A 21,964-nucleotide genomic window follows, 5' to 3' on the forward strand; every position below is an offset into this window, starting at 1 on the left:
AGTGGCAGTGAATGTACCGTCAAGTATATATTATCTGTGAACAAAGATCGAGAACACTCAACACTGGGCAAAGAAAGAAAGTCTTTCGATTCATATTTAGTTGGTTAAAATATTACCACGTTTTGAACAAATCCATTCTTTTGCGTCATTTCTCATAAGCTGATTTTTAGTAAATAAAATTGTATCAGCTATATAATATCGTTTAATATCGGCTAATTATTAAAGTACAAGAAAACAAGTACAAAATTGTCCTATGCTTACTGTAGTTTTCTAAAGGTTGCTTGGTTATCAGTACATTATTAGTGCTGTTTGGCTTTCTTCGTGAGTGTCGTCTTGGCGATTTTAATAGACAAAGAAATCTTCGACCGGATTACTGTTAAATTCTATATGTATTTTAGATCACGGAGTGTAGATGATAAAACGTCAACTAAAATTTTGCTAAGCAAATTCTATCGAATTGTTCAAAGTAATAAATTTTTATAAAAAGTAATTTTCAAAAAAGAAAAAATTGTAGAACACAATTTTACAATTTTTCTTATAAATTACAATACTGATTACTTTGAAAATTTGCATACACTTTAAATATCTGATATCAGAATTTATCTGTTCATCCTCTCCAACAGTTTGACACAGCAGCTTCTACATATAGACATAGTTTGTAAGTCCACTGTTGTTTGGCACAACCATCCAGACAAAACGGGTGTTAATTTCTCAATAATTCGGAAAGTACTGTTATTAATGTTACCTTACATTCGTACTGATATTTATATACTTATGTATTTGTCCCCCAGTAAAAAGCTCACGCCATCACTTTTTTTTTTTTAGAAAACCTCTACCTCTCAAGTTATTATATTATCAACCGCAAATAACACACTTGGGCGAGAGGGCTGCCTCCTATTTAATTGTATTTTTCCTGTTGTCGAGTTTGTCATTGTATTCTAGACAGTTTGTCATTTCGATGTCGAACTCAGTTTAAAGGTTATTAATTCACAACAGTCAATCTGACAATTTTTCAAAATTCATTTCTAAATACGGAAAAAACAAAGGCTGGTGACCAAATTTTTATTTGTTTGTTGTCTATGTTGAAGTTGTATGAAATACCTTGGTCCTCCCAGTTCCACGATTCACTTGTTACTAATATTAGGAAAATATATAGCGTTCAAGATGTTTTTAGACAAAGCTCCTTCATGAAAAATGAGATTTATCATATTAAGTTAAGTTGTTTTCATCTCCATTATTTAACTAGAAAAATTTGAGACATGATCATCGTCCTCTGATTCTGATTATGAATCAGATTCACCTAGTGAAATGAAAGGAGGAATCTTTTCGTACTAAAAATTTCCCATGTTTTTCCAATCTGCCAAAATAAGTTTATACAATGTACACACAAATTTTCACACATGTTTGGAGTACATGTAGAGAGAGCTTCAAGTCATAAATTCTCCACCGTATCCTTGGGTGAAGGTTGAGAATGTATGTGCTTGTTCTAGTAAGTCTTAAAAAAACCCATGCCATTTCAATCGAAACTATCAATTTCACGAACACTCTCTCTCAACGTCTCGTCTACCAAATACCTATCGCTTTTGTGTAAGTATTTGTCCTAAAAGGTTTAATTAATCCCCACAATTGTTTTTTCGAAAATTTTTTATCAAATTCAATACTATGATTCTTACAGCCATTCTTGCATTTGACTTTTCTTATCAAAGCAGGAATAAGTTGATTAACCACCCAATTTTGAAGAAGTGTCCCGTCCATTATTTTGTGATAATCTCTATCATTATTTTTGGAATTTAATAAAAAGTTACAACCATCTAAAAACCCAAATTGACTTCCTGTGTGCATAATTATAAATCTTGATCCTTCACTTTTAATTATAGTGGGATTACTAAGGTTTTTCGTCCCTCTGTGAATTCCAAACGTTTTCACGATTCGGTCAAAAGTGTGTCTGTGTATTCATGTTTTTTCGTTGTATCATTGTTAATTTATCCGTTGCTTACTGTGAGTGTCAGCGGGTTTTCGCTTGCCAGATGATGAGGTTTTCAAATTTTCGTCTTTATTAGCGACTGTTTTCTTTGACACTTTTTTATTTGTTGTAACAAGTCATAAATGTAGCAACTTGATGATATGATTTCTAAATAATAATAAATGTAGTAAATCAGTCTTAAGTGAACTATCAAATGCTGACAGAAAAACCGCTTAGTCAACGTGAAGAAAAAATTTCATGGCTCACTTTTGTCTTAAAACATCCTGAACGGCTTATATATGGAATCTCACTGTCAATGAGTCTTTTTGAGAACGATATGTTATTAATTTTATAATTTTCACGTAATTGTTGTGATTTTTTTTATTAGATTCATTTTAATGGCTTGATATACCTTGTTACATGTTGGAAGTACTACCGTTGACTAGTTCTCATTAAGCAACTTACTAACTGGATGAAATAATAGTTTAGTAATTAAAGTGTTGTTTGCATCGGAAACCCGAGTAAGGACACCTGCTGGTCATAAATTGATCGCGCTAACAATCAAGGACGGCAAAACATGAGATTTGAGACCTTCGAAAAATTTCCTCCATTTGTAATGGTGAAAATGCATTTGTTCTTTTTTTGTTTGACATTCTTATTAAATTACTCATTCATTGCATATGCAGGAGCAAATAGTACAAAAAATATTAATCATTCAACAAGTATTAATTTTAGCCAATGTCAGTTTACTTAGAACGTCGCACATACCGAATTAAGTAACTTGTATGTGGGACAAATCGCGAAAATATATAGAATTACTTGGTCTTCCAACAGAATCAAGCAAAGTTTGAAAGATCAACCACCAACCTGAACCCTCTTCAGACATAAAGAAATACGACAACTGTCTTGCGGCACAACAAAATAAATGAGATCTCATTAGGCTAATCCTTGTCTTCCCGTTCGCTGGAGCAAATGTTCCAGTCCAACTCTGTACGAAAGCTGTCACCACCTTCAACCCAATGGATAACATCCCCAAAAATGTCATGTGCACTTATCTTATCACCTCTCCACGTAGTTGAAAAGACATATTAGGAACTCTAGCCAGAGTTATGCCCATACAGGTAGATCTGAGGATATTGACTGTTATCCATTTCTCGGATAAAAAAACAAAAAGAATGATACTAATATGTTGCCACCAGAAATAAATTTTGTCATTGTCAGACGATATACATTCACTGACGATTCAGCTAACATTCAGAGAGTCATTTGCTCTTATTTGCTCAAAAAAGATGACAAAGAAGTTACCAAGGAAAAATATGATCAACGAAAAGGAAGGAAAACACTCGCCCAAATCAAAGCTTTGAGGGAAGACGATCTGGAACCTGACAAAGTCAACAACTGTGATTACTACAGATTATGATAAATATCAACGACAAGAAAGAAAAAGTGTCACGTAAATTGTAACATTAATACTTGCTTTTGTGAATTGTGGTTGTGTTGTTCTGTTGACAGAAGTGGGACAAAGGAGAGATCTACATATGGAGTTTTAAAACTTTTATGCTTTCAAAACTCAGAGACTTTTTGAAGATTTTCCCTTACTTTTCCCTAAAACTAAAACGTGTTTATACTTGTCCCACCTTCCACTACTTGTATAATGTAAGCGTAATCTTAAGAGTTTGGTTTTATGCAAAATAAACGACGGCACACCCGTAACATTTTTAATAAGTGCTTATGCATGCAGAATATACAAAATGTAAGTTTTTCTATTTTACTTTACTTAGTAACTGATAAGTCAATACTTTTCCCAAAATGAATTGCAAATACTAGTGACTAATTAATAATTTACACAAAGAAGCTATTCTTTATTGTAGTCTCTTTATTCCGCAGTACATATGTATTTATAATGTACATAATTATGAAGTTAAAACCATTTTCAATTTGCATTCATTTTTCCAGATTACTTGTACGAAAAAAAGACAATCCCCTCAACAACAGATTCAGCAAATGATTTCAAACTAGGTTAAAAGTTTCGACAGAAATTTTTGCAGTGATTTACGTAATATTTTCATTTTAATTTTCCCATTCATAAATTGCATCTAACTAGGCATTAAATATGTTTTTCTTCAAACGTCAGAGAAACGGACCTTTGTATACCACCATACCCATAGTAAAATACGCATTTTAATGCCATGTCTATAAAAAAAGTCAATAAATCGAGATTATCATGCGTACCTTGTAAATGCTGACAGTTATGTTAAAAGCAAACACGTATGGTAGAATTGATTGCAAACAGTGTTCATGGTGTGTAGTTCCTGATTGTCGAGTTATCTGGTGGTATGATGTAGTGATACCGGGGATAGTGAGGTTATGTAAAAAGAAATGTGTTACATTTTAACTTGATTGAGACGCTGGAAGAAGAAGTAGGTATATTTTATTCGGAGAAAAAGTGCTTTTTCGTGCCTCGCCTGTATTTGTGTGTCAAACTTGCAGGACTCGCCGCCAAAAGTAACACTTTTGCTCCCAATAAAACAATATATTTACTATTTTCGTTGACTGCTTATTAATGTCAATATTAATGAGTGATTTCGTCTAAAAAAGGACGTCATTTTTATTACGTAACTCTTTTTGTGAGTTTGACATTTTAGATGGTAAGAAACTCGAACTTGCATTGTTTGCACTCGCTACTACTGCAGCCGGTTGCATCTCACAGCTTTCCAGCTCCATAACTGCACAACTACGAATTCACATATTAATACGACTTTTTGACAATGGCGACATATTTGGTTAAAATTCGCATGTCATATTTTTCAATAACTATGAAAAATTTCAAATTTGCCATTTTGTCACCAGCATAAAAAACTTTGCGGTCGAAGAAAAAATGTTGTAATAAACTAGTTTGATAATGAAAGCGATTAATAATCTCCACTATTAAAGACACTCACTCGCTTCGCTCGTTCGTGCTTTAATCAGTGTAGATTATTAATCACCTTCATTTACAAACTAGTTTATTAAATTACTATTAAAGAGTTAATTGCCAAGATGTTGACATTTCCAATTCATCAACACTTACGTATATATTAGAACAAATTACACTTCTAAATTGAAATTAATTGACCAAGCCAGTGGTGACAGTTTCATCTGCGTTTGAGTTAACGAAACAGCGAATCTGAAAGGAAGATGCATTCCGAAATTAATTACAGACCACGCATTAGAAATAGTATATTATTAGCCAAGGTTGCAAAGCCAAGCATTCTAGACCGAGCGCAAATTAGAATCCGAGACGCGCAGCGTCGAGGGCTCTGAAGCGCGAGGTCTAGAGTGGCCTTGCAACCGTGGTTAAAATATACTATTTTTTTCACTAGTAGAAACCATAAGGCAATAAATTGAAAAAATAAACGTTCAATTTTTTGACGCAACATGATTTTGTTTTGATTTCTAATCAAACTTATTCTAAATCTTCAACACAAAGAAAACCGTTTACACTTGTCGCTGAATTAATCATTTTATCTTATACCGTCTACAACTACCATGCGTATACTCAAGTAATGTTAGTAGCACACATTTATTCATTTTTTAAGAAATAATCACATCAAGTATTGCGTACCTACATAACCTCAATCTTCTTTTTGAACCGGTGGTCGCAAAAGTTGAATTTGCTACCTCTAAGTGAGTCGACATTTGCATGCTTCATGGCTTCTAGTGAAAAAATAGTTATTTATGTACCAAGAGCACAAAGAAGATGTTTATATTCGAGGGCAACGTTTACAAAATCGAGGGCCTCTGGCCCGAGATTTTGTAAGTTGCTCGAGATTTATAAACATCAAGTTGTGCCCGTGGTGCATACAAACTTTTATTTTTCACGAGAAAATCTAAAAAAAAAACACTAATTTATATAATTAATTCGTAAAAAAGAATTTTTCTACTCCCACATAGTAATCCATGAATTACGAACTGTCTAGCCTCATAGTAAAACCATAGTTACACCCACTGGCATGTAATGAATGAACAGGCACGTAATATATATATATTACGTGCCTGTTTGGGTAGTTTCCATAGCAACTATAAATATTTGCTTTCCCAAAAAAAATTCTTCTGAAAGTGATTCTTCATTATAGATCGTAGAAATAGTAGATTGTTTTATTAGGATTAAAAGTGCCATTTTTTGCGACGAGCAAATTTTGCATTTGCGAGGCGGAGCGAAGCGAAGCCGAGCGGATGCAAAATTGCGAGTCAAAAACTGACTTTTAATCCGAATGAAACATACTACTTTTTCGCCAGCCAAAAAGTAAATCTCAAAAATACAAAATATTGATAACAATAATATCGAGCAGAAATGAATCAATCTGCAAAGTAGTCTGGTATCCACGTCGTCAAGGCTTTTTTTGTTTGCTTACATACCATTGTTTTGTGAAAACGTTTGCAGTGTTAATAATGAATCCTGAAGAAGAGTTACCTCCCGATGTGCTAGAAGAAGCACAAAACGTGGTACTGAACTTGTTACCAACAAAATCGCGCGAAGTGTATGAGTGCGCGTATACCCGCTTCATCAAATGGTGCGAAGGGAAAAAGATTCAAACTTATTCTGAGAACGTCCTATTGGTATATTTTTCCGAATTGGCTACAAAAATGAAGTCATCCACACTGTGGTCGCACTATTCTATGGTGAAAGCAACTTTAAATATAAAAAATGGCATAGAAATCGGAAAGTATTCAAAATTAAAAGCGTTTATAAAGAAACAAGGAGAAGGATACGTTCCAAAGAAATCAAGGGTTTTAACTAATGAACAAATAGAAGTTTTCTTAGACACGGCTCCGGATTTCAAATTCCTGATGATGAAAGTATGTTTATAACCTAATGAAGAGCTTATATTTATTTTACGAATTTTTTTCAGATTGTTGTAATCTTTGGCGTTAGCGGAGCTTGTCGGTGTCACGAACTATTACAAATAAAAACTGAAGATATTGAAAATATTAAAGCAGGTTTATTGGTAAAAATTCCTGATACCAAAACGAAAAAACCCAGATCATTTACGGTTATGGGGGAAAAGTATTTGAAATTTTTTTCGTTTGGAAGAACCAGGTACAAGTAGTGAAACCACAAGTAAAATACATGAAGACGCAACGAATAGGAATGTGAGCGAAGTAAACCTAGAAGAATCAGGTACAAGTAGTGGAACTACGAATAGAATGATCACACGTGAAGACGGAATAAGTAGGAATGTGGGAGCAGTAAACCTGAATTTTGACACTGTGACCAACCAGACAGCAGGAGCGGTAGAAGTGTTAGCGCAAAATATTATTACTGACCGCATGAAAAATGATAATAGTGACGGAAAATCTTTAATCCAAATCAATCGCAGTTGTTCTTATTGTACATTCAATATTAATTTTAAAATTTAAATAATTAATAACAATGTAAGTTAATAATAAAATTGGAAAATATTAATAGCATTTCATTCTCAAAATAAAACAATTGAAAACTTTTTAAGGCTAGGATGAAAAAAAAAAATTAATGCTAGGATTAAAAAGGCAAAAATGACGTTGTTACTTTAGTAACGCAACTTTTTTTTACTCTCACAAAAACGTCAAGTTTTCCGTCCAAAATTGACGTTAAAAGTGACATCTTTTAAGACGGCTGGCGAAAAAAGTATATTACGTGGCGTTGATTTTGTTGTCAAGGAGATTCTATGTTTATTGCAAACACGGCGTCTATTCACGGTGTCAACACGTATATTTTCGACCGCGGAAATGAATGAGGAAAATTGTGAAATTCCAGAAACCACTGTGAAGAAAGCGCAAAAAGCCAATGAAAATGTGTTACCTGGAACATCAGGATCCATATATGAAAAAGAATACAAAATTTTCCTTAATTGGAAGATTAAGAAGTGGCTTACTTCCAAGAGTTGGTGAGTTATTCTGTTTATAAAATAATTATTTAACTATGTTCTTCATTTTTAGTCAGAAAAATATTCACCCAGTTTCTTATGGTGAAAATACTCGATGGTCAAGACAACTTTAAGAGTAAACGACAACATAGACATTTCTAATTATCATCGTTTGACATATTTCTATAAAAAACCCAAAAGGTTATGTGGCAAAAAAATCCAGAGCTTTGACTAGCGAACAAGTCATGCAATTTCTAAAAGATGCTTCCGACAACAGATATTTACTTCAGAAGGTAAACTAAGTTATTTTTTGATGATTGTAATTAATTTAAATACGAATGTTTTATGCAGTAAAGGTAGTTGGAGAAGGAGTGAACGCAATTCTAGATTTTTATATAATACTTTATTCGGTGCTAGCAGAATGGAAGCAGAGACAGAAATAATTCCAATAGAGGCACCTCCAAAAAGTTTAAGTTTACCTGAATAGTTTGGTATAAATAGCAAGTTTGTAAATTGTAATTTGTATCTTCGTTATTAAATAAATTGTCAAAAAATAAATAAGTAGTTAAAAATAAACAATAATTTTTTTAAATTTTTGTTTAATTCGGTTTAGCAAAATAGGGCATAATGAGTGGGCATGATAACTCTTTATGCTCGCTCATTGTGCCCCGGATATAAGATACCGCTTTACGTTTATCAAATCATGGATATAAAACAAACATTACATACGAGTGAAAAATAAAATGTTGAAGGCACCCCGGGGGTTATGAACATAACACCCTCGGCCGACGTACTTTCCCTCGGGCGGGACACCCTCGGGAGTACACTGTCGACCTCGTACATTATTTATTTCATAACGCCCTAAATACCTTAAGAACTATTAATAAATGAGGGGTTCAGAGCTAAAATAGACCAAGTCTAAAGATAATGATTTTTGAGTTACACTTATCAAGTAGGTAATTGTCGAAAATCTATACTTTTCAATTCTATAATAATTAACCAAATCCAAATTTAAAATATTAAGCCATGTTATGGGAACATGGTCTTTATGCAGTGAATTATTTTTCAGAACGTGCAAAAATGAATCAAGTACAAATTTTGACAATTCTTTGTATTTTTATCCTTCCTCCTGTAATCCCAGACAAGTAAAATATGCAGGACTTCTTGCTTTACATTCCTCCAGTTCACCACATTTATTTTAAAAACTTACCACAAGCAACTTCAAAGCTTTTGTAACACAAGCAGTTAAAATGGCAGACGAAATAGTTTACCATTAACTAAGGGTATCTCACACAACTGATATAAAATTGTGTTGATAACGTAAGTAACTAAAATTTCGGGCCTTTTTTTATTCGTTAAAAAATCGGAGCAACATATCAAAACGATTTAATTACCAAGATTTTTGTAACCTTTTATTTATACATATTACACTAATAATCAGTGGTCCATTGTCCTCTATTTTACGAAATTTTGTTCTCACATGCCTCTTAAAGTGCCGGACGGCATTCAGATCAAATGCCTACGTAGTGTGGTACAATACAATACTAAAATTTTATCTTCAAACTTTTTTTTGGCGTATATTTCACATGATCGGAACAGTTCTATATATCATCAGTGTAAAATACTCATTACCCTTCATTTCTGATTGGGTAATGTAGTAATGTGAAATATTTTTCGTCATCCATAGGGATGCCTCTGTTGTTAATCGTCATGGCATTTCCTTCCTTTACGATCCTTCAGACCTTTTCTTTCAAGTTCTCGACTGATAAATGGCAACCAAACAAGAAGCGCTTTTGAATAATTTGGCAAAAGTCGAAATTTGTCCTAAAACTTAAGTTAATTTAAAAATAAAACGAGTTATTGTTAATATGTTATGTGTTGCATCAAAATGTGTTCAAAATATTCACTGAAAAAATGAACCAAGTCCAGCATTGAAACCTTAAAAGGTATTTCAAACAAGAGTTAAGTTAATGTGTCGTCTAAAACTCCTACTAAGCCTTAAGTTATGAGTCATGTAAAAGATTATCACAGCAAGAAAAAAAAACATTAATTAGAATACGTTTATTTTGAATTTAGTCTGCGTGGACTTGGATCGCTTCTGCTCTGAACCCCTCAAATATTGCTCCGATTATAAAACAACAATTTTTTTCTATATTTCGTTTTCAGCAGATATATTTTTTATATAGCTAGTGATGAAAATACCCCAGGTAAAACTTTTTCTTTTTCTATCTTGTGCACATTGTGTAGGACAAAAAATTACCAAATTTTGAGTATGTCGTAGAAATTTTATGTCAAACTTTGAAATTTATCATTAGTCCAGTCACTTTAGCATAAAAGGGGGATCAACCTCGGAATGAGAGATAATAAGCTGAATTTTTGTATATACCTTCATTTTGGCGTTATAAAAGTTGTCTCAAAAGTCTCATAAAATCTCGTGTCTGCGTCGCAAGTTATTCCAGGTCAAATGTAAAAAAAGAAACAGTTTTTCGCGATTATCTCGGTTTCTATTGCTCCAATCATGTTAACATCTAGTATCATAATTGTAGAGCACAAAATTTGGGACAAATTTTATTTGAAACATTTTTTGATGCGCTCAACTGTTTTTGAGATAGAGGGCGGTGAGTGCGCAGCGCTCATTCTTACGTACTGTAATGTAAAATAAAAAAAAAATCGTAAGAAATGTACAACTGCTGAATAAAGATAAAATTAAAATATATTAATTCGTTTCACTTCCTTAAAATTTACATTGAATAAATTAATATAACTTTAAGATATATAATAAAATAACAAGTATAATATATTATCTTATATATCTACTAAACTTACACATTTTAAAGATAAAGTACTTAATTATTTTTCTACTTAAAATCTACTTTCAATAAATTAAGATACGCAATAAGTATTTCATTTAAAGAGTTTTTAATTACACAAAGTAGGTACGTATTATTAAATGAATATGTTGAAAATATGTAAAATGTTATTAAATACAATGTATTAACTGATATATAATACAAATTATTCAAAATTCAAGCTATTCACAGATATTCACGGTTGATCTTGCATTACAGTACGTATGGATGAGCGCTGCGCTCTCACCGTCCTCTAACTCAAAAACGATTGAGCGCATCAAAAAATGTTTCAAATAAAATTTGTTCCGAATTTTGTGCTCTATAATTATGATAATAAATGTTAACATCATTGGAGCAATAAAAACCGAGATAATCGCGAAAAACTGTTTTTTTGACATTTGACCTGGAATAACTTACGACGCAGACACGAGATTTTATGATATTTTTGAGACAACTTTTAGAACGCCAAAATGAAGGTATATACGAAAATTCAGCTTATTATCTCTCATTCCGAGGTTGATCCCTAATTTGACTGGACTAATCAGAATTATTTGTCAAACAATTTGTCTTTGGTTTATTTAACGTTTTACTATTCTACTTAATTCTGAACAATGAATCGATTTAGTGCTCAAACAAAACAAGTTATATTTAATGTGTTGAATTATCTAGAAAAAAAAATCATGAAGTTATGCAATTTAAAAAAAAAAACAACTGGCGGCCGAAATATTAAAAATTTCTGAAAAATCAAGTGATACGGAGTACAAAGAACATGTGTCCACTACTATTAGAAATATAAAAACTCTAAATCCTGTAATTTAATGTCAGTCAAGGAAATTATGTATACAAACCTCTTTTTCTGAATGAAACATGATATTTAGTAAAAGTAGCATGCAAAAAGACATGCCAAGGCGGTTCAACACAAACTGTTATTTAAAAAACGGGAGACGGATGTAGATATATTGTAGTTCACGTTGAGAATAAACACGGACTTACTGAATGAGGGTCTCTTATTTTTAAGGCAAAAACAAAATCTGGCGATTATCATGATAACATGAGCCAGGAAAATTTTGAAAAATGGTTTAAAGAGTAATTAATATCCAATCTTCCGGAATCGTCTCTTATTATAATGGTTAATGCAAGTTACGACAGAAGACTTATGATATTTATATCAGTTCTGATAAGTAGGTACACTATACTTACTATATTTCTGCTTTATTTGTAAAAAGAAATTCCTTGAAAGAGTTGGACAAAGAAAAAAATGGTGGTATGATTAAACACAAGAAAAGATCGATTATTATTATCCTCAAAAAGTTGGAACATTGTGCGCAATAGACTGACCGAAAAATTGTATCATTTTGTTGTGTGCTCAAGAACATGGACATTGTCTTAAGCCTTCCGCCAGACCACTATCATTTTAATGCAATTGAAATGGTGTGGTCGGAATGTAAACGAAGTACGATACAAGTATTCCGAAAATGTAATAAACCAAGTTCCCAATATACAAGCGAAAATTATATTAACCGCATAGAAAAAATCATAGAATAGGCATGGCAAACGGAAAAGATTTTGGACAATTGTGAAGATGATGACAGTAGTGTTGGTGATTTAGAGTTATATTAAAAATTAATATCTAATTAAAGACTAAAACTTACAATTATTCAATCTCCTGCAATTTGCATTGGTATGTTACTGTTAGCAAGTTATCCGTTAACATACAAGAGAGCACACACTTTTCATCACTAAAAAACGTCACAACATAAGCGTTTTGAAAAGGAATACTTTCACGACTATACTACTTGTTTGTCACATGGTTTTTAGCTAAGATTAAAATTTATTTCACTTCGATCAATATTACAATTTAGTCAACTAATGTTACGTGTGCCCGTTTTTAAGCAAAAAACAATGCTAGATTACCATTGTCAATACCAATCAGTTTGACAAAATATGGAAATTGTTAGTTTAAACATTTTGATAGTGCATAATATATGTGACAGAGATGTCATTGGATTCTAATGCTACTGCAAAAATACTTTTTTCTACTTTGCGTTAACAATGGCCTCATTATTAAACCGAAAACAGTTTAATAATGGGATCAATTGTTAAACTGTATTTCAGGTGGCGTGCAAGCCCCCTTCTTCCATTTTTTGAGGCAAACTTAGGTTAGATTGTTAGTGTTCGGTGGTTAGATGTCAAATTTTGACATTGTGAAGTCAGCCACAACGCTACAACTAACGTTTCGAATTAAAAGGCCCTTATAACCTTGAATTTTTATTAATTTTTTTGTTTCCGATCAGATGCAAAGTAAAAAAAATAGTATATTATACTCGTTTAATAAGACCCATTGTGGCACTTATTCCTTTGAACCCATGCGTGCCACAATAAGACGTCTTATTAAACTATTAAACTAGTATAATAATATACTATTATTTCTAATAATTTTCTGATAAAACAGTTTATATCCACCGTGGTTTTGTTAGCAAACAAAAAAAAAAAAACACGAAGACTTCCAAACACTTCAAACTTGAATGATGTACTCATTTGTAATTTTTACGATGAAATCAGTTTAAAACCACATGTTTAGTTAAATTTTAAATATGCTTCAATTACATTTAATGTTGAAACAAGTTTTTCTCCGGAAAATTGTGGTCATTAGTTACCCTTCATTTACCCCGAAGTGTAGTTTTCGAAAATTCTTGTATGTATTTTAGGGAGTTTCGGTAGGAACATGAGGAATTCATTTGAAGTTACAACACTGCCAAAGTCCCAAAGTGTATCAACCGTCAAAAAATTTAAGCGAGCCAACGTCCAATAATAAAAATTGGTGAAACATTTCTACATTCTCACACACTTATACATTTCAAAGTTCCATAAAATCACCTACAGATTCTCATGTAAAACTGACGATAGATTTATCGTTGGAATCTGGCAATGACATTATTATAGGAACATTAAGTTCGTCCTCATTTCCCATCAATCGTTTCTAGCTATTTCCAATTATTTTTTTTTATTGCTCTGCACAGGTCCTGCTAGGTTAAACTTTTCAGAGAGTGTTCGAACGTAGTATCTATGCTAATTACAATAAAATTCTCTGTTTCAGATTTTTGTTCAATGGGACAACGGTTTTTATTATTTCCCACTAGAATTTTTTTGCTAATTTACGGACAAAAAGTTTGATGTAGCCAAAGCTCCAATTCTGATTCTCCATTAAAATATGGGTGGCCGTTCAGCAAGAACTAAAGAATACCACTATATTAATTTGCCATTAACACAAGCGATCAAGTAATTTATTTTTAGTCCAGTGTTTGAACAATTCCCCCCCATTCATAGTATTGTAAGTTGTAGGTAATAATCCCTATTATACGTATACCTATACTATTGCCTTCTTGGGAGCTTTCCAAAAAACACCTAGCGTCGCCGAAAGTACACTAATGTGGTTGCCTTGATTTACAAACACCCATTTATAGGAGCAACTTGTAGAATATATTGATACCTATATTATCTAAATACACCTATAAAAATTACATTTCGTCTAATAAATGCAAGTACTTTCATATGTATTTAATTTTTACGCCCCGAACGTGAGCTTATAATAGGGTCCATTTGGCGAATAGCCAATTTCATGTTTTCTCGATGTTTCATACCTTCTACACAGCAAAAAGTTCGATGTAAACTTTTTACACCTGCCTGCACTATTTTTGCCCCATTCAGTTCGACACACCTCGCTGCAACGTTTGCACAATGAAAGATATGTTAACGTTCCCCGTATATTCTGGTATCTATTTAAATTTTTTAGACCAAGGAGAACGTATAAATAAGGACCATTTTCTTGTAGGTTTACCTACTTTTTATTTGCAACTGCCACTTATTTTAGTCAATCAGCATCTGTACGCACTTAATAATCGAATGTATAAACAAAAAGTTGAAGTGAAGCATGTGCTGATAATATGCAGCGTAATCAGCAAGTATTATTTCGGTTGGTATAAACAAATTTTGCTTGAAATTGGTACAGTATAACCGTCACCCCACCTTTCCTGTTGGTAAAATTGAGATAGTTCAGAGTAACGTTTAATTTCAATCAAAATTTGTTGTTAATTAATATTATTAAAATGGCGTAATTAAATTTCTTGGCCACTTCAAGCGACATAGCGTTGGTTATCTGCTTTAAATATATTTAATATTGTCTACACCTATGCGAACTACTTGGGCTTTACGCCTCCCCGTGGCTCAGAGGCTGCGGGGGTGCCATTATTTACGCCACTGGTGTAAATTTTATTGTAAAAAATCTGCACATTTTTTAAAATGAATTTTGATAAGGTTATTACAAAGACTAATAATCATTATCAATTAGTAATTGATTACTGAGACTTTAAAATCAGCACGATGCCTCTACTGGCTTGGAGAACTTTGGTGTTCACACGCCCCATCATGTTGGCATAAACTGTAGATGGGATATGCCGTTACTTCTCTCTTATTCTGGACATAGTTCGTGTGTTATTGTAGACGCTTCCCAACCACCTATCTCTTTAAATGTCTCCAAAATCTCTCAACGGGTCCAAACTGAAGCATATTTAGGACAATCTTTGATTTTTCAGTGTATTTAATTTGCAACTCGATAACATTACCAGCAAATTCGTTGCCACAAAGTTGCCTGAGTTTGTTTTTCTATTCAAATTTTTGTTTTTATGTAGATTTTCTTCCCGTTTTGCGCATTTTGTTTGTAACACCATCCTTCTTGAAAATATTGCTTGCGTACTATGAATCAATTTTGTATTTGTGAGCTAATTTTCTAAGTGAAACACAATTTTTTTGAGATTCCTAACAAGTTTAAAGAAATTTTGGGAAGTAGGACATTTCGAACAGTTGATTCGGAAAACTACCGAGTTGAACGTATCGCACCAAAGTTTGCGAAAAAATTGGTTCAAAAATAGATTTTTTTTAATATTTCTAAAATTTTCTTTTTTCATTTTTTCGATTTTGGAAAAATTATTGGATTTTTTTTAAATAAAGCCGAAAATAGGTTCTATTAATCGAAATTTACAAGAAAATGTGTGAGTACCTAATTCTTAAATATTTTTCCAAAAACGGTAAAAAAATTCATATTGTAAAATTTAAATTTTTAAAAGTTGCTAAGAAATCCTCAAGCAAGATTCACGAGAAATTGGGTAAAATTAATTTTGTAAATGAAGTCTTTCGTGTTACAAATACTCGATTTGCCCGCCAAATTGTCGGCTACTTTCGGAAGGCTCCACCATCCACCCGATGACGAGCAAAGGCGCTCCGCAAATCGGAAGGCGCGAAATATGTATCAATAATAACGAGACCGTGGTTCCGAGCGGGCTTAGTTACTTGTTTCTGTTTTACATAATTAAATATATGTTATAAGTTTGTGGTGTATGCTACATTATTTCCCTACGCTAATATTCGAATATCTCAAATTGTGATGTTTCATTTAATTAGGCAGCTACTAGGCCGGCCCACCCGCCCCCTGTTTTCTCAGAGGGTATGTCATCTGCCAAAATAAGACTTATCTTGGCAAGTACTAGCAAGTAGTATCCTCTGAGAAAATAAAAGGCGAGTGGGCGGGGCTAGTACTTGGTAACATAAGTCTTATTTTAGCAAATGACATATCCTCTGAGAAATTAGGGGATGGGTGGGCGGGGCTAGTACTTAGTAAGATGAGACTGATTTTGGCAAATGACATATCCTCTGAGAAAATAGGGGGCGGGTGGGCGAGATCCTCATGGAAAGCTTTCCATGAGAATCTCGAATAAATTTTACCTTCTGTTTGTATTAAATAAAAAAAAAATATTGGATCATATCCGTCAATCTGAGTTCGGTTTGAATCATGACAGTATATCTAAAATTTACGTAAAATGCAACTTCGAATATGCGATATTTGTCGTTTTTCTTCAAAAAATCCAAAAAATCATTTTACAACACTCCTTAGGTTTGTAACATCTTATAATTACAAAAAATGGGAACCACATGTTAATATTCGTTGTTTCGTATATCGGTTGTTTCGTCTATCTGCCACCCAAAAAAAATTGAATTAGTCATTTCTAGCTCTATGTTGTGACGTACAGTGTGGGCAATTGAGTTAGTTAATTAATCTTAATTGTTTTTCACGTGCCTGAAAAAACTGAATTATTGTAAATTCTTTCAATACTACATCGGTTTTGGACATTAATCAACTAGTTTTTTAAAATGTCCCCCATTTAAAGACTCAGCAATTTCGTCATGTCCCCGAAATGTTAACTCTTGATTACCAAAAACATGTCTACAAATATAATTTTTTTAAGACGCTATTTACATTTAAAATTTGTTGCATCTTCTATCGATGAAAGTCTGTCTAGATTTTTAAAATTTTCAAATCTGATTAACCAAATTTTTTCCTCACGATTCCGAAACAGAAGACGTGGCCATTTACCGAAGTACATTTTCCATTCCAAAAATGGACAAATCTACGAGACGGTTTACCCTGATCAATAAGGTTCTGCTCAAATCTGGATAAGGGGTTTCTAAATTTTTGTCACAGTAAAAGTGGGTTTACACTATGTGATTTGTGTATGATTTTTATTATGATTTCTCATCTGACTTGCTCTTATGAAATATTATCTTGTTCACACTACCCGATTTTTCCGAAGATTCGACCATCAGAGAATCTTAGGTTCAGTCATAAGCAAATAATACGACATCTCGAGAACAGGATGGTCTCTATTTCGGTAAGAGTTTTCATCAAACCTTGTAAATTTAGCGCGCAATGTTTGGATTTTCGTTTTTAGTACCAGTGTGGTTCTTTTGTGGTTATCTTATTATTATTGTTTACTGGCACTGACTGTGTTGATTTGATCCCTGGATTTTGTGGATTTGAAAACAAAACCTGCATTCAATTTATAATTCATACTTGTCAAACATCAGTCGCGCATTTTTCATTATTCTAGGTCGACTGGACAAGAGATCCTTTGGAAAAATTCCTGGAATTGTGGACAGTATACCCATGTCTATACGACAACAAAAATAGATTTTATAGCAATAAACAACACCCCCGACAAGATGCCCTAAATAAAATAACAAGGAGACTACAAGAAGACGGAGCTAGTCTTATTACCATAGAGGACATAAAAAAAAATGAATAACCGATGTTCACAGTACAACCATGAACTTCATAAAATTCGACGTACTGGTTCAAGTGGTTCTGGGACAGACGAAATGTATGAACCAGTGTGATGGTTTCAATTTTTAAAACCGTTTATCAAGCCTATGTAGTAACTTGCCAGATGAACAATCGGTAATATGCTCTGCATATAAAAACAAAGTAGTAAGTTATTTATAAGTAAATGTTTTTAGACTCAAAATGATGTGGTACAAGAAATTCAACCACATATCTACCTTGAGCAAGGGGGTAGTACCAGCACCAGCTGCGACATAATTGTGTCGGATGAAAATTCAGACCATTTGCAGATGGAAACCCCTGTAGCCAAGAAAAGGAAAGTGAAATCAACACCGGGTCACACTGGACAATTTGAATGGAGTCGTGGTACAGGCGACCACGATAAATCCGTACAGTGACTTTGGGAAGTAGGTAGACACAGAGTTGACAAACGAAACGGTGCATGAAATAAACAATAAGTATACCTACTTACTTAGGTATGTATTGTACCATTTCAAGAAACGTTTTATTGAACAACAAAAATCAGGGATTATAATTGACAGTAGTTTGCAGATAGTGTAAATATGTTATAAAAATAAATGTATTTATTTTCAAACGTCATATAACTGACACTTATATGACGCTCTTACCGGGGTTTAAGTGTCATTTCTATGACACCGTGTTTGAGCGGCGTATAACTACTACTTATACTCCGCCGGCGTATAAATACGACATTTATACTCCGCCGGAGTATAAATATGTGAAAATCATAGTGGTTGTCAACCATAGTAACCATGGTAAGTGAAATCAAGGCAATTCCTTAATGAAGCAAGAAGATAAGAAATAATCATTTCAAAAGAAGATTAATCGTTTGAAAATAAAATATTGTATTTCATTCGGAGTTTAAGTGACTTCATGTGACTCGTATGGACTTAATTCGCCTCGCTATCGCTCGGCGTTTAATCGTCCATACTCGCCACATAAAGTATCACTTAAACTCCTAATAAAATAAATATCTATTATTTAATACTTTATTTTCAAGTTTTTCTGCATAAAATAATAAGAAATACATTACTTAAAAGTTTAATTTCTCATCTACTTCCCGCTGCCATGGGACAAAACCTTCACAACTGAAGTATTGGGTAAAAGCTTTTCGAAGTTTAATTCCGTCATCTGAAGATCTATTAACGCTGCAATTCTTCAAATTCGTTATAAAAATTTCTTCTTTCCAACTTTCTGGCGTATACATGACACCATCACTAAATATTTTCACAATCGATTCTATTTGTATATTTTTTTCCAACCCAGCCCGTTAGCGTAATATCTTGCTTTTGTTTACTAGCACAGTAATGTCTCTTTGAAGGACTTGAAACCTGCTTGTCAAAATTCCAAAAGCATTCTCAACTACGCGGCGTGCACGACTGACGGTAATTAAATATTTTTTGTTCTATGGTTTTATCATTCGATTGGTCAGTCGAAAAGCTTCATCGGTAACAATAACAAATGGTACCTATGTTGGAAAGTTTAACAAATCTTGTTCTGTTGCCGTGTACAGCGTCAAATTTCTATAAACGCCATCATTACTAACTCTTCCATTGCATTCAACATCCACGTATAGGAAATTATATTCTGCATCAACTAAAGCCATCAGTACAATGCTGTGAAAACCTTTGTAATTGTAATAAAAAGATCCATCTTCTTTTCGTGCTCTAAAGGCAACTTACTTATTTTACATGTACCTAAGGCCCCAAGACAATTTGAAAAGTTCCATAGGTAAGCTATAAAATTGATCAGCTTTCTTCCATTCCAATTATTTGAAAAATCTATCTCCTGAATTCAGGCAAAATAACTCACTGATAAGTACCTACTTATTCATCTTTTAATACTTTCAGGAATTATCTGGGATATGCTTGGAAGAGATATTTTAAAACTATAATGTAGACTTTTGTCTGTCTCCAGCAGCAAGAAATCGCAAAGTGAGTAACACAACCTGCAAGTGTGATAATGCAGATATACCTATGTATAACTTTATAAATTATATTTTCAAAAGTTATAAGGGCATAATGAACGAGTGCTTACCTGGTTCTTGCTGAAATACTTTCCCGCAGAATTACTTATTTCTTAATCATTGGTCCTACTTTGAACAACATACAGCTGGTCTCACAAAAAACTGTAAAAATGACAGTGACCTGAATGTCATATTCCCATTGCTTTTCATTGATCTATGAGAACCTGATTTGCTCATCTTTTCCCGTTTTTTGTGAAACCAGCTGTATATTCAAACGTTGAAGACGTCATTCGTGTGAAGTTTTTGAAAATAGTTGGATTCTCATACTTTAGTTCATTAAAAACCATATTAGACATCCCACGTCCCATGTTTCTCCTCTCTAACCACTTTCTGCTCCATTGTGTTCTTTTTTTTTTGTTGTAAATGCTGCGTCTTTTTGTTTTTTGTTTATTATTACTCTATTTGCTATAATTATTACGGCACAAGCTGCAGCAGCAAGTTGGCAATTAATTAGTTGCTGCCCGTTCATTATTTATTAATTTTATAATAATAACCAATTACACAGACCCACAGATGCATTAATAATAACAAAGCTGATCAGAAAACCTTTGAAAGTTGACTTTGACATTTCAGTCGCATGCGAATCATAAGTAAATATTTTCAACTCAGATAGTGTTAATCTGTTTGATTTTCCCTAGACCTATGATTTTCGGTATGATTTTGTCGTAACAAAAATCATACAGAAATCACAGTGTAAACCCACTTTAAGAAAGCCGGTTAAATTTAAACAAGAAATTCTATACAATGTCATTAGTTATTCTTATATTCCTGTCGGTGTCACAAGACTCACCCGCCATTTGCACTATCGCAATATTTTCAAATCAGCTTAAAAGACGAATAATGAAAATAAAGTACTTAAATTGTAAGCACACAATTTTAATACATTACCTTGAAAGTGCGCATGCGATAAATACTTCTTCACATTCAAAACGAGAACTAAAATTGGCCTAATCATCCCCACCAACAATTTATTATTATTAAGACCCACCACTGACCCGGAAATGACCGGCATTCAGGCAAGACTTCTATCATTACGGGTACTAAGACCAAGTAATGATATGAATTGATTAGATTAACAGAACAACTTTCGAGATTCTAGAATTACAGCATACAAATTAGTCTGCTATTATTCTCTAATCTCACCCCATCCCCAAAAGTCCAGCGTAACTACCGACCATTTATCCGCGCATCACATGAAAAGTGACCTACACTACTCTGACCTACTGGTGCTAATCTAATCTGACTGACATGATCAGACTGTTCAAGAAACTTACGAACAATATGACATGTTCCTAACAAAACAGCTTTTTGAATTTTGACAATTATTGAATCATTCAAATGCAAAGACTTTAAATTCTCAACTAAGCTATTTGGAACTACACCTACATTAGAGATAACTAGGGGTAGAATTGAAATTTTTTTAAGATTCAACATGGATTTCATTTCTATCGATAATTGTAGATATTTTGAAATCTTGGTGTCGTATGTTTGAATAATGTTGTTTGTGTTAGGAATAGCAATGTCAATAAGAATGGCTTCGTTCGTGTGTTTTTTGATAAGTATGATGTCTGGTCTGTTAGCTGTAATGTTTAAGTCTGTAAGTATTGTGCGATCCCAGTATAATTTGTATTTGTTATTTTCAAGGAATGGAGACGGAATATAAGTGTAATATGGTGTCGTATCTTCGATTAAGTTCATAAGTGTTGCTAATTCTTTGTGAATGATTTTGGCTGCGTTGTCGTGTCTAGCTTTGTAATCAGTTTGTGCTAGGATGCTGCAAGAAGAGATTATGTGCTGGATCGTTTCAGGTTTTGCTTTGCATAGGCGACAGCAGTCGTTTTTTATGTTCGGATCTTTGATGATGTATTTTCTATAATTCTTGGTATTGATTACTTGGTCTTGAATAGCAAACACAAATCCTTCTGTTTCGGCATACAAACTTGATTTTTTTAACCAAATCAATGACATCTTGTCTTTGTAGAATTTTATTATTATTATTATTATTATTATTATTATTATTATTATTATTGACTTAAGCGACACACTTTC

At 33.1% G+C, this 21,964-nt stretch overlaps 1 protein-coding gene and 1 long non-coding RNA gene across 4 annotated transcripts in view; one reads left to right on the forward strand and one right to left on the reverse strand.

The window, feature by feature from the left end:
- The window catches only part of LOC135134756 (protein doublesex-like), a 214,930-nt gene that overhangs the window by 78,433 nt on the left and 114,533 nt on the right, over window positions 1-21,964 (reverse strand). The gene's annotated exons all lie outside the window — the stretch shown is intronic.
- Window positions 6,099-7,409, forward strand: LOC135134252 (uncharacterized). The gene is made up of 2 exons (XR_010281256.1): window positions 6,099-6,802; window positions 6,856-7,409. It is a non-coding gene; the product is annotated as an uncharacterized LOC135134252 (long non-coding RNA).

The sequence above is a fragment of the Zophobas morio genome, unplaced genomic scaffold (assembly GCF_036711695.1).
Source record: "Zophobas morio isolate AGI-343-1 ecotype UQ-CSIRO unplaced genomic scaffold, CSIRO_AGI_Zmor_V1 ptg000023l, whole genome shotgun sequence".
Taxonomy (NCBI): domain Eukaryota; kingdom Metazoa; phylum Arthropoda; class Insecta; order Coleoptera; family Tenebrionidae; genus Zophobas; species Zophobas morio.